Below are 12126 nucleotides of genomic sequence, written 5' to 3'. Positions count from 1 at the left end.
TTATCGCAAACACTATCTTGCTTCCTGGAGATTAAAACACGAAATTAATGGTTGACGACTTTCAAAGTTCGTATGAGCTTTTTTATTTAAATGTTTTATTTTATTGAAAAATCATCTTTTACTTTCACAATCATTTAAGAATTTCAATATTGTATTGTTAAAAAAATTCCTTTTCATTATCACCATATATACACATTTACACGCTTCCATCTATAACTACTATACACATTTTGCTTACTTCATCCACTCATTCCACTAATGACTATATACATATGTATATATGAGCCGTTTATTTGAAAGTGGCAGGTAGTCCAATTTTCATTCACAAATTGCTATCACTTATTTTAATTCGATATGTCCAGAATTTCGGAAAAGTAGAATAAACGTATTACAGGCCACCAGTATTTTTATTAAATATTGTTAAACGCAAAACATTATATGTAATGTTTCGCGAGATATTTCTCGAAATGAAGGACTTATGCCACTTTCAATTATAACGGCTCATATGTGCATTCTCTTGGGTACCACTGTAGTACTATTCTTGCATTTTTCATCCATTATTCTAGCCACATTTCCATTTCTCCACGTATTCTACTATGTCAGCTAGTCAAGTCGTATATTCTATCATGTCGTATGAAACCTTAACAAAATTTAATTTCTGAGCAACGTTCCAGTTTCTAGCTATATTACTATTTCAATATCTTCCTTTGCTTCAATATATTAGATATTCATATACACATACATACTCTCGCTTGTTTGTTTCGTTTTCTGTCTCTCTTCGGTATAACGAGTAAAAAGCTTTTCGTGCTTCATTGAATTGCATTGCATTTCATGCAATATTTTTACGTTCAACTCCAAAGCCTTACATCTACACGTCTTTACTGACAAAACATTTTGATCGAAAACTTTCTTCTTTAGGAAAATAGGATTTTTACATATGAGCGTTATATTTCAATGTGGTATAAGTCGATATTTCTTCATTTCGAGAAAAAATTCGCAAAACATTAAATATAATGTACAAATCGAATTAAAATAAGTGATAACAATTTGTGAATTCAGTCAAAAAGAAATAGTGTTTTTGGAATTGAAAATTGGACTTCACCCACTTTCTAATATAAAGGCTCATATGTATGTATACTTTCGATATTGAACTTGAAGCAAAGCTTATGCTTATACGTTTACACCTCTTTTTTTTTTTCTTTTGGTGTTCTGTTGAGAGCTAAGTATCCAATTGTTGGCGACAACTGACAATGGTCAAAAGATGTGGACGAATAAGAGAGTCGAATGAGTCAGACCCCCTCCTCACTATTTCTTCCACCCAGGAAACCCTTGAAGTGGTGGGTTCGCGTCACTGTCAAAGTCTCGAGCATTTGAAGGGTCTCACCGAACAAAAGTGACACTTCCGTTCAATTTTGGTGCGTAAGCGTAAATTTCATCAACCTACTTTCACATGGACACTTTATACACCATATGCCCGAAGAAAAAACCAATTAATATAAATAAATTGCAGAATTGGAAGCTAGAATATATGTATTATAGGACTAGGAACAGAGAAATATTATAATAATAGAAGGGCCCTTACGAATATGTAAATACGCTACAACGCACGGAATACAATCGGATCAATTTACTTATAAAAATGTATCCCATGTTGTTTATTGTGTGTTTTTGAATGCATTGTGCAATGCTTTAACGATGCTTGCCCAGCTTGCGAGTATAATAAACAAACAGAGAAGTTTTTATCGGACATACGTCGAGCACCAAGCATCAAATACGACGGATGCTAACATTATTTAGGATTGTCTGTGGACAATCGTCACTTGACAACAATATGACGCCTAAAGCCACTTCTATTATTAAAACATTTCTCTGACTAGGAACTAGAATATTTCATTTGATAAACAAAATATCATTGGACAAATAAACGCATTTTAGATTCTTGTGAAGGAATAAAAAAATCGGAGATAGAAAGAAATGTTTGCCTAAAATATCTATATATGAAGGAAGTACTTCAATTGTATTTAAATGTAATTCAGATTTTCATAACCAAATTTGATCAGAGTCAGTGAAGAGATTTTCAGGAATTAAGATTGACTGTTCGACAATGGAAGGTTTGGTTCTGGCCGATCGGTGTATATTAAAAGACTGGCGGGTTGGTGGGTGGGTGGGTGGATGGGTGGGTGGGTGGTTGGGTCGGTAGGGGTCCCGCCCGTATTTGCATGTATATTGCTTGGCTGCTGCGTCAAATAACGAGATTCCCTAGCACGTGTCATTCACGTGAGAGAGCCACGTGGACGCTGAGAATCGGCCTGACCCACCCACCCACCCGTACAACCCTTCCGTCCACCCCTGCGGAAAACTCCATTAACGGTAATTAAACGGGAAAAATGTTCAGAGGAGTTCCTGGAGACGGGGAGAGAACGTTAAGGCAAATTTTCATAATAGGACGTCTTATTTTTTTATGAATTTGGAAGGTTATGGAAAGTCGTATGTTTTTTTGCTTAAATTATGTACGTATGAACATATAATACATACTTTGATGAGAGTATAATTTGAGAAGAATTGAAACAAGTGATATTATTACTATGGTTTTGTATGAAAGTGCTCACACATACTTGAATAAATTACTTCAGTGAACTTTGCTTAGTATTTCCATTAAATCAATAATCCTCTCCAATATTGGTCCATCTAATCCCACATCCTCTCTACTTTTTCTGCCCATTTTACTTGAGTCATTTAATTATCTCTTGGGTAGGCTCGAAGCACTTTTTTATCCAATTTTTGTCTATTATTCTAACCGCATGATCCATTCTCTTCGCTCGCTGCTCCTATCACCATGTTTCATTTTATGTATATTCTCTTTATATTAAACATACAACTTATCTCACTTCTCCGAATACATTGAATTTTATGGAACTTTTGGCGTTCAATACCAGGTTTGTATCATCTATCAAAAACTTTCTTCTTCAGGCGATATAAATAAAATAAAGTAAAAATAATATGAATTTGAAAGAACCTATTTATATGTAGATACGATTTGAGTTTTACTTATGAAAATGATTATTCCTGGCATTTTTTTTGATCATTTTCCAAATATATATAGCATAAATAAACCAGGATGCTTTGAATAATACAAAAATCGATATATATGTAGAATACAGAACAATGCAATAAGTTTAACAATAACCACTTAAGATTACCTTACGATAAGTTATAGAGGCAAAACTTGTACAATAGATAAATAGATACGATCTTATTTACGATTCGATGTAATTTCGACAGGAAATTGAAAAAATGTCCAGTGTAATTCTTGAATTGCATAAACTTGAGAAGAAAGTTCGATACATGTATGTATAATTGATTTTATATGATAAGTGATGAGTCAAACAGTGAAATAACCCCTGAATATACACGAATTTGAAACGTGTTGAGTCACACAACACACTCTACAATCCATGGGGATATTTTGGTTATAAATTAAGAATTATTATATCACGTCGAATAATTTAGGATGTTCAATGGATAGACGGGTATATGCGGGCTGTTAACTCTCTAATAGGGGTGTCTGTTTATTCGTTCAATTAATTTCTCATCAAATAATACATAATCAATGAAATTTCTAGAGTATCTCGAGGCGTATGGTAAAGCTAACAATCGTATGTATGTACATTTGAATTATAATTTATCGCGAAAGCCACTTAATACGATCGACAGTGAATGTGTTACGTTACGTTATCTTGCTATTTGTCGATCGTCTGAAGTATTGATTATTTTATTTAATTAATTTTGAAATATAATATTTCTTACATTTCGAAGTATATATTATATTAATAATATCGACGATATTGAAGCACGGCATATCGATGCCTTTCCATCGCAATCGATACTTCTCAGTGACAGCTTTCGAATTCACACGATAAATTGAATCCAACGAACTTTAATTACATACTTACGAAGCATACCCAGTCTCTAGCGATTTAAATTGCAGATGGCGTGTTTTTTTCTACGAATCGTTTCAATTAAACTTTGCGTAGTAGAGGCGGCGGTTGACGACCCCTGCAGTCTCGACTCCATCAGTTTCAGGGGTGACCTAATCCCGGGGACCCCGGTGACATTTCTATAATTGAGTCAATTACGACGTCGGCCAGCACAACAAGTGCCCGAGAAACGCCATGTATTATACGTACAATTGTACGTATGTGTACCATACGCATACCATCAAATTGTATATCATGTGAGGGGAATGTGCAGCATAAACTCTCACAGACGAATGCGACGATAAGGGCCAAAAGTGGATTGTATAAATCGACGTTTTGTCTGTGGTTCGGTTCTTAAGGGTTTAATGTACTGTCATTTTAAATTAATTTCAAATTGAAATGATTGAAGAAGGATTTTATTCAACACTTTTCCTCATTTTTGCCTATATTGATATAGCCACACCGTAATGGACTGGTAGAGGTATTGCATACAAGTAGACAGGTCGTGGGTTTAAGTCCCGGTTAAATACGCTGCTGGTGAGATCTTGTAGTTATAAAAAAAACACAGATCAATCGTCTAGTGATAGAATTTTCTGATTTTTTTTAGCTTAATATGTAGATATGATCAAATAAATCGGTATCCTCCCCTTCAGTTTTTCTCAAATTGGAGTTATTAGCATCTCGAATTTGTTGAATCTCATAAATGCTACGTACAAGATGTATTTATCACATATTTTCTGTGCGTAAAAAAATTGTTGATTGTCCATAGATGTCTCTATTGTATTCTATTTACTCTTATGTTTCAAAAATTGTTAGTAATTATGCAAGAATTGTTAGTATTTAACCATATGTGTCGCCTTGGGGTAATTCCTGTCATGGCACATATGATGTATGTAATAAAATAAAAAAATTAAAATTATAATGTTTTTGTTGTGAAGGTGTTTATACGGGGTTGACGCTATACGAGTAAGCCCAGTCCGAGTCACTTTGACGTTCCTTGTAACGTGGCAGCGTCCGAGCTACATCTGAATAACCAAATCAGCGGACTCGTGTCAACATGGTTATTGTTCATTGATTTTTTTAAATTTTATTTATTTTTTACATATATACCAGGAAGGCCTTACAGGTAACCCCAATGCGCCTTCTCTGGCCAATTACAAACATTGCAGCATTTTTTTTTATTATACAGTCGCTGAATTACGAGACACTGAAGAACTCGCAAATTAATGAGACATCTATGAATTGTACATAAATTCTATTATACATTAATCAATCTCAAATAGTGGTGACATAGTAGGTAGGAAGGATATGTAGCCAATTTTACCGGGAACCGTTTCAACAATTAAATCAGAGAAAATTGGCAAACTCTGATAGGAAACGATCGAACTGGAGTCACAAATATCCAGGTCTGATCAGCAGCACTACAGATATACTAAGAACAATTATTTTCAGTCGAGCTTAACGATTGAGCTATGCTGCTGGCTTATTTTATTTTATAACACGATTTATTTATGGCTCTTTTATATGTATGCAAATTGTATCAATCAAAAGAGAAGGTTCAAATAATTTTCAAATTTCTCACAGCGTTGACCAAATCTGTGTTGTTTATTAGTAGTAAATAAAATATTTACATATCTAGCACTGAAAGCCATGTATAATTCAAGCGGACCTTTTAAAACCGAGCCCCGAATCTATATAAAGTGTTTCCATTTAAAAAATCAACATATCGCATTATTTGCTCGAATTTGCGAATAATTTAAAGTGGCCCGTCACTAGATTGAATACAAGGAAAGCGTTTTCGCGAGATCTGCTTTAAATCTGCGAGAGAAACACACTGCTCGCTCGACTCTCGTTAAATATACAAAACGGGTAGGGGTGAGGGTCTTGAGGGGGGGAGGGGGAGGCTGAAGAGAAAAGGTTGAGAAGCTCTGGTCGATGGGAGCGAGTGGGCTGGTGATAAATATGTATGTTGTGCGAAGGGCGGGGATGGGCGGCCGCCTATTTGCGTACTCGTCGGGAAATGACGTGTCGCCGAAAACACGTCACACTGACGAGTGGACACGAAGGCCAGGGGTATTCTAATGTTTGCTCAAGCCTCGTGAAAATATGGCAGACAGAGCTGAGTTTGTACATGTCAAATTTCAGCTCGTTAGGGCCAGTGGTTTTCGAGTTATGGCAAATCAACTGTAGACTTGGCTATCCGATGTAAATATCCAAATACGTTGTGAATTATATGGTAAACTAGTGGAAAATAAATATGTACTACGCAATGTATACGCGCGGTGTGCATAATGTGCATTGTACAATACACTTACTCATCACCTTTACACTTTAAGAACCTTTAATAATAATCAAATTTCAAAATGTGTGGCTTTTTATTATATTTTCGATGAAATGTCCTATAAATGGACATTGACAGTATTTAAAAGTTATTTTTATTTATTTATTTAATAGTTTTGGACCATTGTGGCATTACAGGAAGACCCTAATGCGCCACAATGGCCCTCATTTGAAAAAGATATAAAAACATGATATAAAAACAAGTAAACTGTAAATAAAGGAAAAAAGCAAAAGCAGAAAACATGGTAAAATAAAATAATAAAAAAAGGGTAACAAAAGGAAAATACATCATTCAGAGAGAAAAATAACAAAAGTGTAAAAATCAAAAATAAAATCCATAAATCCCAATCTTTGTTTAGACTGAACAAAATTGAAATAGTACATAAAAATGTACAAAGGGGAAAGAAAAAATAAAATAAAATCACAGCGAGGCCCAAATGGAAGAGAGTATGTTAAGATTCCACTCATACATCACATTAAAATTAAGAAAGTAATGATGAGCGCAGGTTACCAGATAAATATGTTAAAATAATATCCGATAATCTAAGCTCCCCAAGGTGGAAAATATCACATTCAGGGACAGCAGCAACGATTTCATTGAGAAGTCGAATAGCTCTTGGAATAAGAGCCATTCCAAAAAGAACTGTGCGAGCAGCAGGTACAACCATCAAATGATGATGTCTACCACGCACATAATTATTAGGGACATAAAGTCTCAACTGTTCCAGCAACAACGGGCATGACGCATTACCAATAAATACATTTATATTTTTCTATCGAATTATTATATCATTGAGTAAGGAGGGGAGATGGATAAAGGTTAGAGGAACTGAAAAAGTATAAACTTCATTTAATTAAAATATTCTGATATGCTAAGCAGAATTTGTCGTAATTTTGAAAAAAAAAACCATAAGGCAAATTCCTTACATAAATACGTTACAATACGTTACATAAATATGTAACGTATTGTGATTACATCCTCTATGTATATATATATATATATATATATATATATATATATATATATATATATATATATATATTTAATTTTAACGTACTTTTAGAAGTTTAAATTTGATAAAATGAAATGTTTTGCATCATATGCGAACACTTCCATACAAGTCTATAGTACTTATATTGTCTAAATGCAATTTCCCCCCTAATCGATATTCCATTTAATCAATTCTGGTTTTAATATCGGCCAATAAAAATGCTAAGCGAGCGGGCATTAATCAGCGCACACTCTCAATAAATATCGTATATCGACTATAAAAATAGGGGTTGCCACCATTGTGGGGCAAATACACAGTGTGTACCCCTTTTTATTTGGTTCCAGTCTCTAATGAATTTGGGCTGGCGCGCTCATAAAGCCAATTTGGTTAAAGGATAGTTAAACAGAGGGTGCGAAAAGAACGAGATGGGGGTATGTGGGGAGAGAGAGGCGGATAGCAAGGGGGAGGACGAGGAACCGTCCATCATCCCCGGGCCGGTTCATGGCCGGTTTTTGTGCTGTCACGACGTGTGAAATGCGGCGGCAGATCTAGCGCGCCGTTTCGACGATCGAGTTTGCTCGACAATTTAATAATTCCGCGTCACTCCGGCCCTGATTGCTTTTTTTATTTTATTTTTATTTTGGTGTGTGGCGTCGCCGAAATAATCTGCATATGAAATTCGTACCAGATACCAGTATTAATATTTGTTCCAAGCAATGAACCGCGAATGTATTATAAAAGAAGCAACGCGTAGAATTTTTATTTTCTCCCCCCCCCCTTTATGTACATACATACATACATATTTCTAAAAATAATCATATGAAAAACTTAATGACAATATACAAAAAAATATTTTATTATTCATTTAAATATGTAACAATAAATTAATCGATTCCGATAAAAAAAGAGACAATCTTGCATATGCGAGCTACTTGCATTAAGCATGCGAGTATTGTCCGAGGCTCACACACAAATGAATTTGGCTAGTATTTTAGATTGAATTGATTGTAATCTATGTATAATTTTATTTACTTATTTTAATATCTGAGAAGTCTTCAGCAAATATAGTCAAGTTGGTATGTCAGATACTCACTAATTATTATTTTATTGATTATAAAATTTAAATTTCACGATGAAGGCAATACGGGTTTTATTCCTGATCAACACACATGGTATTAAACTTGTACATATATACATTTGTGGTGACAAATAGTCATATTCAATTAGTGGTGATAAATAGTAGGTAGGATGGTTTTTGCCAATTTTATGAGGATTCATTTCAACAATGATATCAAATAAATGGGCAAACTCTGGTAGGAAATGATCGACTTGGAGTCACAAATATCCAAGACTAACCAGCAGAACTGCAGAAAAACTCTTCAATTCTCTTCAATCAAGGTCAACCCAGGGCTTGTACCCGGGAACCTCTCGGTGGTTAGCATTAACGCAACCACCAAGCTATACTGCTGTTTATACTATACTACGAGCTATACTACATTTTTTAAATGTGTTTATAATACGACATTGAATAGTATAGAAATATACATATGTTCATATCTTTAGGGTGCATCAGTTTGGCAAGTAACTGGCATGTACATATGTACACATGTATTTGCAAAAAAACTGAGTTGATATAAATATATTTCTTTAATATTGATTTTTTTTTTAATTAATGGAAAGTATTATAGCTCAAAAAAAATTTTTTTTGGGTTGATGTAATTTATAACCGGTTCAAGTGAATAAGAAAAATCAAAAAACAATAGATTGGAAAATTTTATCGTTGTTTTAAAGGGTTGTCATAACTTGCCGAACATAACGAATTTACATTAAATTCGTGCGCGAATAAAGAGTTAACGCATTTACGAAAACAAAATGGAATATTGATAAGTGGTGGAAAAACTCGCTACCGGAAAAAAGCACATTTTATCACAAGGGTACGAAAAGGTCAAACGTGGTACACAACATTCGCGATCCGTTCACTCGAACGGTGAACTAAGTCCACAAGTACACATGTATGTAGGTATATAGTGCAGAAAAAAATACATTTTCAATAAATTTATATTTCGGGCCATAATGGTTGACGAGGTGTATTCTGAAGCTCGCTTGTGTAATGGATTGCATCACTTTTCATTAGGAAGTGTGCCGTTATTGTTTGTCGGAAAAGCTAAAATCGCACGCGATGTCGCCATATTGAGTTTTCACAGTGTAAATACACACACACAAACACACATACGTACGTATAGAGAATGCTTCAACCCTTTTCCCGTCTTTCCCTAATTCACTCTGACCCCCCCTTCCCCCCCCATTCTCCTCGTCCTCTCCGTCCGCTTTTCATCTCTTCTTCGCTCTTCATACTATGTCAACGTCACACGCGTGTGTATATAAATTTCTGGAACGTTACAGTGGGATACGTTCGCGGCGGAGAAAAAAAAGAAAGGATGAAAAGGAATAATAAAAAAAGATTTTTTTCCTCGGGAACGCAATGAAGGGGTTGAAAGGTGATCGCTTAATTTGCGAGTTACGCACAATTTAATGGGTTTGTCGACGATTATACGGGCGCGCAAAACAATTATTGCGTGGACTCGTATTAATTACCTTTGGCTTTTGGCGCAGATCGTTGCTATAACCGCGGCACGGACTGTGGTGTGTTAACGGATTGCGCTTACCTGTGAACAAAATGAGGTTTCATTAGTAAAAACATTCAAAAGATTCTTCTTTAATTGAATACGATACACAAACAATTAAAACATAAAATAAAACTTTTGAATTAGTTTATAAAACAATACATATAACATATAAAATAAATAAATTAATACTTTAAGGTGAATTTTGATACATCTAATGTGTCATATATTTCATATGGGTATATCAAATTTGAATTTTTAAATAAATGTTTATAAGAATGTTTGTTAAATAAAATTAAATATGTTTTTATATATTTTATATGTATGTATGTTTATATAAAATGTGTGTTATTTATGTATTATAAGGCCACATTGTCATTTTGGGGTAACCTGTGAAGACACTAGTATATATTTATTAAAATAAAAATAAAATATGAATATTTTGATGTGGATAAATATCAAGAATGGATAATCTGACGCACACACAATTTTTTGAATTTTTTTTTAACAGATCTGGAATTGATACTAAGTATGTATGAATGAGTCAAGATTTCTATATATTTCACGAAAGCTATGTTTTGTGTAATATATTGATCCTTCGTATAGAAATACTTTCATTTTTAATATTTGGTCATAGCAGCATTACAGGTATCACCGATTGATTCATTATTATAATCAATATACACGTATACATATATATGTATATCATTATCCAGCCATACAGCCATTCACCATTCACAAAAGCCACTCCATCGCGCTTTCATTGATCTCTGTTTTGCGAAACTATTATCCATCTCACCCAAATCATTTATCTAATTTCATCCAAACAACTTCCTTTCACCCTTTTAGATTCTTATGGGTACCATTCCAGCACTTCTCTTATCCACGTTTCTTCCATTCTCCTAGCTATATATCAATATATGAGCCGTTATATTTGAAAGTGGGGGGAATCCAATTTTCAGTTCCAAAAACATTATTTCAGTTTGACTCAATTCACAAATTGTTATCACTACTTTTAATTCGATATTTTCAGAATCTCGGAAAGGCAGAATAAACTTATTACAGGCCACCAGTATTTTAAAATATTGTAAAACGCAAAACATATTAAAGTTTTTTGCGAAATATTTCTTGAAATGCAGACAAGTGAACTCACGTCAATTTAAAATATAACGGCTCATATGTATGTATATATCTATAGATTAAGTAAAAAGTGTCTTCTAGGATGAACGGCGAATTTTTTATAAATCAACTTATTAGTTATTTTTTATTTTATTTCAATCGTTCACTCGACTTTACAGATCGCTCCAAAGCAACGAGTGTACTAATAGAGATACAATTCAATAATACAATTAATACAACCATTTTTATACAATGCGAATTCACACAAACATCATCCACAGTGACATCTTTAGAGAAATTTTTGCAGCATTTTACTATAGAAATTGGCGAACCTCAAGGCGCTGAACAACTTGAGATTTGCAAGAGAGATTGGAAAGGAAATGCCAATTTACAGGAACCGTTTCAATGAAAATCAGAAAAGCTGGCAAACTTTGAAAAGAAACGATCGACCTGGAGTCACAAACCAAGGTCTGGCCAACAGCTACTAGTGGAAATCGAACCGTGACCACTCCACTCGAAAGCATAATATGCTAACTATTAGTCCACGCTGCTGGTTAAATTAAATTAAATCCATCAAATAATGGCTGCGGTTTTTTTTTATCGTTTTTCTGTAAATTAATAAATATGTGTTCAGACTTCAAAAATCTATGTATTATATAACGTCGGGCGCTGTCTGTCTGTACATACATATGTACATACATTTACATATGTATGTATATTTTCATTTAAGGTTGGCAGTCATACAAGAACAACCCCAACAGTGCGTTTTATACGCTAAGAGCGAACGTTACGCTTCGCAGAGATATAAATAATCGTTTATCAAGTTTTGACGCATATATGCGCGTTTGGATGTGTGGGGCGGGAAAATTTGCGGGGTTTGCGGTTGTTAGCGTTAGTCGCCGTACAAACACAGCGAGAGCTCCCGTAATTAATGTAACACTGTGTTAATTGCTCGCGACCAATATGAACTTTCTTCAATGGACTTTTCCTTAATTTTCACCGCCTCCTTTTCCCTCCGCTCTTCTAGCCTCTTCCCCGTGTCGTTTGCCATTCTTCACCGCCCCATTGTGCTTC

The 12126-nt window shown here is 34.4% G+C and overlaps 1 protein-coding gene and 1 long non-coding RNA gene across 2 annotated transcripts in view; both read right to left on the bottom strand.

Annotated features, from left to right (window-relative positions):
* Nucleotides 1–12126, bottom strand: part of LOC143914215 (matrix metalloproteinase-2-like) — a 266585-nt gene that overhangs the window by 89687 nt on the left and 164772 nt on the right. The window lies entirely within an intron of this gene.
* Nucleotides 8977–12126, bottom strand: part of LOC143914232 (uncharacterized) — a 30531-nt gene continuing 27381 nt past the window's right edge. Inside the window, exon 3 of the long non-coding RNA XR_013260798.1 lies at nt 8977–9975. This is a non-coding gene — a long non-coding RNA (uncharacterized LOC143914232). The remainder of the gene's footprint in view (nt 9976–12126) is intronic.

Source organism: Arctopsyche grandis, chromosome 7, assembly GCF_051622035.1.
Source record: "Arctopsyche grandis isolate Sample6627 chromosome 7, ASM5162203v2, whole genome shotgun sequence".
Lineage (NCBI taxonomy): Eukaryota > Metazoa > Arthropoda > Insecta > Trichoptera > Hydropsychidae > Arctopsyche > Arctopsyche grandis.
Note: the sequence above shows the minus strand (reverse complement) of the source record. Positions and strands in the feature narration are given on the sequence as shown.